The sequence below is a fragment of the Odontomachus brunneus genome, unplaced genomic scaffold (assembly GCF_010583005.1).
Source record: "Odontomachus brunneus isolate Ranch 3 - 2012 unplaced genomic scaffold, Obru_v1 Obru_scaffold_090, whole genome shotgun sequence".
In the NCBI taxonomy this organism is placed as follows: domain Eukaryota; kingdom Metazoa; phylum Arthropoda; class Insecta; order Hymenoptera; family Formicidae; genus Odontomachus; species Odontomachus brunneus.
This window is the reverse complement of record NW_022639540.1, coordinates 1,026,044-1,032,728: the sequence shown is the minus strand read 5'-3', so window position 1 is coordinate 1,032,728 and position 6,685 is coordinate 1,026,044. Positions and strand designations below refer to the sequence as shown.

The 6,685-nt window shown below is 44.8% G+C and overlaps 1 protein-coding gene and 1 long non-coding RNA gene across 5 annotated transcripts in view; one reads left to right on the top strand and one right to left on the bottom strand.

Annotated features, from left to right (window-relative positions):
• LOC116848158 overlaps positions 1 to 6,685 on the bottom strand; it is a 62,549-nt gene that overhangs the window by 45,008 nt on the left and 10,856 nt on the right. The gene's annotated exons all lie outside the window — the stretch shown is intronic.
• Positions 365 to 6,685, top strand: part of LOC116848161 — a 13,694-nt gene continuing 7,373 nt past the window's right edge. Inside the window, exon 1 of the long non-coding RNA XR_004378918.1 lies at positions 365 to 2,252. This is a non-coding gene — a long non-coding RNA (uncharacterized LOC116848161). The remainder of the gene's footprint in view (positions 2,253 to 6,685) is intronic.

Here is a 6,685-nt window from a genome sequence, read left to right as displayed (position 1 = left end):
GAGAGAGAGAGAGAGAGAGAGAGAGAGAGAGAGAGAGAGAGCCACTCTCTCGGTGGGAACGAGAGGAACGAAGCGAGCGAGAGAACGAAGGCGCGAGAGATCGGTAAGAGGGGTCATTGGTTGTTCGTTGCGCGCTCAACGTATGGGAATCGTTATGGACCAACTATAGCCGTTGGAATGCGTTCTTTTTTTCCTTTTTGTGTCTCCCTATACCTGGCGAGCCGCTCTCGCTCCGTTGCGGCGGCGGCGGTGGCGGCGAACCTCTTGCGGGCAATCTTGTCGGCCGGCGACCGGTAGAGCCGACTTGGTATGAGAAGGAGCGTACTCCGAGTCGGAGGAGGATAGAGTTCGATACCAGGAGAAAGATAGACGGGAGGAGAGAAAGAGACAAAGAGAGATAGGACCAAGTGTAAGCAGACGAGGAGGCGACGGTAGGAGGATGGATACGGACGACGTGTTGGAGGGAGAGAAAGACTCGGATCCGCCACCGGGCGGGCAAAGCGCGGAGAGGAGAAAGGAGAACGAGGTAGAGAGATTGGGTTAACGGGGAGGTGAGGGTGTAAGGAGCCGGGTAGAGAGCCGGCGAGAGAAGCAGGACGAAGAGGGACAGCCGGCAGAAGGAGAAATAATGGAACTGCGAGATAAAAAAGGCGATTGCGAGAGGAAAGTCGACGAGCGTCGAGCGTGCGGCCGGGCGAGAGGTGGCCGCGAAGAGAAGAGGAATCGGCCGACGGACACGCCGGGCGACGTAAAAAGATCGTGAAAGTTCCAGGCGAGGGAGAAGAAGCTGGTGTGACGAGAAAAACGAGGACCAGTAGGTAGGGAACAGAAGGGCCCGCTGGCAGACAAGAATAAAAAGAGGGAAACTGAGAGGAGGAGGAGAAGAAGGAGACGAAGAAGACGCTACCGAGGATTCGAGGATCGAATCGAATGGATGCTGGGCGAGAAGCGCGCGCTTTGAAGGAAGGTGTGACTGCTTGAGGAGGAGAGCTCTTCTCGTCGTGTGAGACAAAACCTTCGTCCGACCGGTGGCTCATAGAAGAGTGTCAACGTTATCGAGCAACCGACTGCCGTTGGGACGAGACGGCCGTACAAGTGTCGAGAACGAAAGCAGGTAAACATTTGCTACGGGAATAGACCGCAGCAGTGGCGTGTTCGCCAAGACACCGCTGGTCGCAGCAAAGACGAACGGTGCCCGGAGGCACCGCAAAGACAAGCTTGGGAACAAGAAAAAGGCTCGCGGTGGCGCGGCAAGATCCACGAGAGACCGTCAGCACTCACCGGTTACACACGACGCGGATCAACCCCGGCGCGATCGTCGCCAATTAAAGAAAAAAAAAGGAAGGGACCGACCTACCGATTACTCGCAAAGAGCGACGCAAGAACAAAGCGAAGGACGCCGCGGAGAGCGGAATCGACCCGGAGAGAGAAAGAGAAATACCGGCGCGAAGCCGCGGAGGAGAGCTGTAACGAGAGAGCGAGAGACCTGCATAAGCGAGAAGAAGAAAAATAAGTGGAGAAACGAGAGAGAAAGAGAGAGGGAAAGAGAGAGAAAGACTCCCGACGGTTCACTCGAGAACGGATCTACCGGGTGGCAGAAGGGAGACGCGCGCGCCAAGAAGACACCCAAGGTAGACTCGAGTGGTACTAACGGACGGACGAAGCGGTAGAAGACGTAGATAGAAGGACAGGTACGAGACATGGTGCGCCCGCGGAGCGACGAGGAGAACGAACCGGTTCTCTCGCTCCTTCCTCTTCCGACGGTTCGATCCGCTGACGTCGCGACGTCGGATTTGAACGCACCAATCGCCGTTCGCGAACACCACGTCCGCCGGCTAAAAAAGCCGGCTACGGGGATCAGGGAGCAGCCAGGTAGGGGGAACGAAGTGGGGACCTCGAGGGACCGAAAGGTGCGTGCGGCCCAGGACGTGGGGCGTGGGGCCAGTTGATCAGTGAGTGCGGTAGTGATCTCATCTCGTACCGCGCCAGGTGTAACTCTGCTCTTTCTCTCTTTTTTTCTCTCTCTCTCTCCTTCTTTCTTTCTCTTCATCTCTCTCTCTCTCTCTCTCTCTCTCTCTCTCTCTCTCTTTCTTCCGCTCGCTCTTTTTCTCCCTCGTTCTTTCTCTCTATCTTTTCGGGCTCTGTGTGTCCTCGGTACGACGGAGGCAGTGATGGAGTTAAATTTTACGGATCCATCCGCTCCGATCCGGAGCCGAACATAGCAGCAGCAACAACAGCAGCAGTAGCAGCAGGTATGATTTTTTCTGAGCGACCACGCGGTAATGCGCAGTTTGGAGAACGCACGGAGAGAAGGTCGCGGGAACGCGTCGGGCTGGCAGTCGTCAGTCCGACCAGTATCGAGCGAAGTCCGCGTGAATCAGTACGCAAATCATTAGTGAGACTGCAAGGAACTTGGTAATAAAAAAATTACGAATTGAAGACTGAGAAAGGGCAAAAAGTTCGACCTGTTCCAACTCGGCTCCGACATTATCACTTTGTTACAACTCGTTGATTTTTGGAGTACAGGCATTATCGTTAGGAAATGCTAGAAGGAATGCAGCTACGTGGGCTTTTCACCCGCATTGTTTTATGGAAATTCCTTGTGTCTCCGAACCGAGTGGTTCTCTATCACTTTCGTCGTAAGTCACTCGTATATCGGTCGACCGGAGATACGTTAGCTGAAATGAGTGGCTTTGAGAGTACCGAAGCGCGGAGTACCTTGAGTTCCATGCCTCCAATAGCCGCGCTTTTACAATGCACTTTGCCGCGTGTTACGTTAAAATTTTAACAGGTCTAACAGAATCTTTCAGGGGAATGCAACCTTCGGAATTGTACACTGAGGAAAAAGATGTTTGGTATTTGTAGCTATATAATTCATAGAGAAATAATTATTATAAATTATGGTCAAGAAAATTATTTTTAAATTTTACCATAATGTTAGTAATAATAACCTTATATGCACATGTTATTACTACAATACTGCCATAGAGAATATGATTGGAGTTAAAAATAACTGTAATTTTAGTTAGATCAACCATTTTTGCTCTCAGTGTATTTGTTCTTACGAATTATAATAAATGAAATATAGAACTATTCCAATTCTTCGAACAGTTCAGAGTTATTCCAGATCTCCTTTCAAGAATTTGAAGAATTCTTTGAAGAATTACTCTATAAAGTACTTTATGCAATTTGAAGAATTTTTCAAATAAGAGTCGGAATAAAGCTCTGAATGTAGAATTCTTCCAAGAAAAATTGGAATAGATATTTATGAAGTGTTTCATTCTTCAATTTAATATCATATCTAACGACACGCGTTATAGGTTAATTACTTAGCCTCGAAGTCTCACCTCATTCGCGATATTTACGAAGAATTATTCACGAACAAGAAACTTGATATCCTCAATAATATCGTCGGATTATATTTTTCTATGCATTCATTAAACTTCAGAGCGATATACCGCGTTAGAGATTAGCATCTTTATTCGATTAACGTTGACTAATGATATCGCGGATAAAATCGAACGGAAACACGATGAGAAATGAGGAAGCGCGGAATATGTGAGAACGAAGTTCATGTATCCTCTCGTGTGTTATAAGATAGAGAATTTCTTCAAGGTCAGCATCAGTCTCGTTAAGCACTTTGACCAGTTAATTATCTTAGTGATTTCGGATAATCGCGACCCGCCACCACATGTTAAAGACTTTTAACCAACATACGTAACACAGCTGATATAATCTTGAATCTTTTTTTTGTGTTCTAGACAATTTAAATATAATATAGTTATATATTCCATATATGTGAAATAAAAAGTAAAAATAGGATAATTTTGTAGAGTCTTACAGAGTACACATACGTATATATTCGATTCTTTTCTAACTTTTAAGAGCTTATCTTGTATTTCTTTTTTGCATTCTGAGCAATTGAAATCGAACATATGTGAAATAAAAAAATAATTAATATATAAATAGGATAATTTTATAGAATTTTAAAAAGTATACGTTTTATATATAAAGTACACATGAGTGTATATATTTCAGACTCTTGTCTAATCTCCCTTTAAGAACTCCATAAAATTATTTTTTACATTTATGCGCTCCAATATAAAAGTAGTGCACCATAATCTCCAACTTGAAAGTTACAAAGTGCAAATTTACTAGAGAGATTTTATAGCATTTTTGATTTGTGCGAGTTTCATTCCTTGGAGCGTTTTCCAGTCCTTCGAAAGTGTTTCACACTTGTTTCTCTCTTTGAAAATACGTCGAGCCCGATTCCGCGTTCGCGTTCGCGCTGCCCGCGCGCGCGCGCGCGCATCCTCATCGTCGGCGATTCGCACCGTTTCGCGTGCGAATTTCCGCGGGCCTCTTAGCAACAGGTTATGCACCCACTTGCCGTGGAAAAACGGAGCGGCGCGAGCATTCTTCGTCGCGACGTCGCTGCGGTGTGCCGCTTGTCGCTCAACGATCCCTCCGACGCGTTGCTTTCGTGATCGGCTGTCCGTTTCGCACGGAATCGCCATTTCGCTCACGCGAATTTACGTTCACGCGAGGAAATTGCACGACGTGCGGAAAATGCGGGTTCGCGAAAGGACATTCCTCGACGAAGTCCCCCCCCGATCTCCGAGGCGAAATCCAACATTTCACGAAGACCCGATTGAGACTTAACAATCGTTACTGAAACAGAACGTCGAAAAATAAACTAAATGCCGTATTGTTTTGCACTAACTCAACGTTATTCTCGTTCTCTTAGTCGTTGGATTAATGTAATAGTATGCTTAATTGTAGTGCCTCGTCTAATTTGCGCAATTCACTTCTCCTAACCAGCCATTAAGTTATTACTCATTTAAGTCCGGTAACAAGTATCCTTTCGCGAACGGCATGACTAACCGAGTAACTTAATGCGAATTTCATAAAAATCCGTCACGCGCCGATGCGTATGATTGGTAACAGTTTAGTCACTCATAGTTATTCTATATTTATAATTTGTGCAACTTGTGTGCGCACACGAGAGAGAGGGAAAAAGAGAGAAAGAGAGAAAAGAATTCTCCACGTGTATCTCAGCGAATTAAGTGACTTCCAACTCAGATTTGCTTTTTATGAGCAATACATCTCGTCAGCAAAAAGATTTGTTGCTCTCAAGCGGATTTTTTCTCGACACATGTCTTCAATTAGGCGTTGCCTCGTCGTCATTTCGAGTTTTCAGCGTCTTTAAAGTATCTCGTGGCACTTTGTATATATTATCTGAAAGCGAACACAGCACATTTGCACGCATTGATAAGACGTAATCGTAGGAGTGACGATAATTGGCGACGTCGTATCTTACGTTGGCGCGTTCAAAAGCATCTCTAGTACTATCGGTTGCTCGTTTACGCGTGTGAACCCGCGCACCATCCCGGTCCGTGTTAAGGCATATGTGCGTATAATGCACAAATTTGTACGCAATTTTAATCACGGACCACATTTTCTTCCTACTCCCCAATCTACATCTTTTTCTTTCGGGCTCCAGCTGCACGATTATCAAAGGTAGCTTAATATTAAAAGTATGATTTAATTATTACACTCTCTTTAGCCTCACTGAGAAAAAAAATATTTGAGAATTTGTTTGTAGGATATAAATTATCTCTGTGAAATAAAATTTATTTCTCTGTGTATGATATAAGATTTCTTTCTGTGAAAATAAACTTTTTATACTCTTATATTCAAATAAATTTTATAGGATTTTTTCTTTTTTCTATATAATTTATTTAAATTTATTTCTGTAATATTATATAGATTTATTTCTGCGAATAGACTTTATATTCTCCACAAAGGAATGTTCTAGTACTTTTTTCTCAGTACACTGAAATCAAATTTATTTCTGTGATATAAAATTTATTTTTCTGCGAATAAGTTTTATACTCCACAAATAAATTTTCTAATATTTTCTGTTCAGTGCACACTCATAACTAACTTTGAGAGACTGCATTATTATTAACTATTATTATTAACTGAGAATGAAACTGACTTCACAGAAATAAACTATACATCCCACAAATAAATCAAAATCTTCGTCTTTTTTTTAGTATAGTTGATTAATAATTCAGTCATTCATTAAAGTCAATCAGTTAGTCAGTCAGTTAATCATAATCGGTCTAATTTTCGTAGTTATTCGTTTGCTGTTTTTTCCTATCTGCGCTTGTCTTTCATCCTCTCGAGGCGGGCCTCGAGAAGAACCTTCACTTGGATGAACGACAGCCAGCCAGACACCGACTGGAAGTCGTTTCTGTGCGGCGTGCACGTTCGCCGAACATCGCAAACCGGTATTATTGCATCGCGGAAGCCTGTATCGCGTGCGATCTTCATTGCGTCGACGAGCCTGAGAGATCGGCACGGTAGAGCGAGCGAGCGGCCGAAGAAACAAAATGCAAAACCGCTCGCTCTGCATACTGTCGACGCGAACGTGCCCCGCGAATTTTCGTCGGTTCAGCGGTCGGCCTACCGCGCTGAAAACCACCAAGCGGATCCGGGTCGTGTTTAATTAATTAATGCAAAATTTTCCACGAGGTGTCCACGAGGTGAACACGCTCGCTCGCACAACCGAATGCGACTTCGACGACGTTGAATTTCGTGGAGGGAATGTGCGCGCCGAAACATTCAATCGACAGAGAGAGAGAGAGAGAGAGAGAGAGAGAGAGAGAGAGAGAGAGAG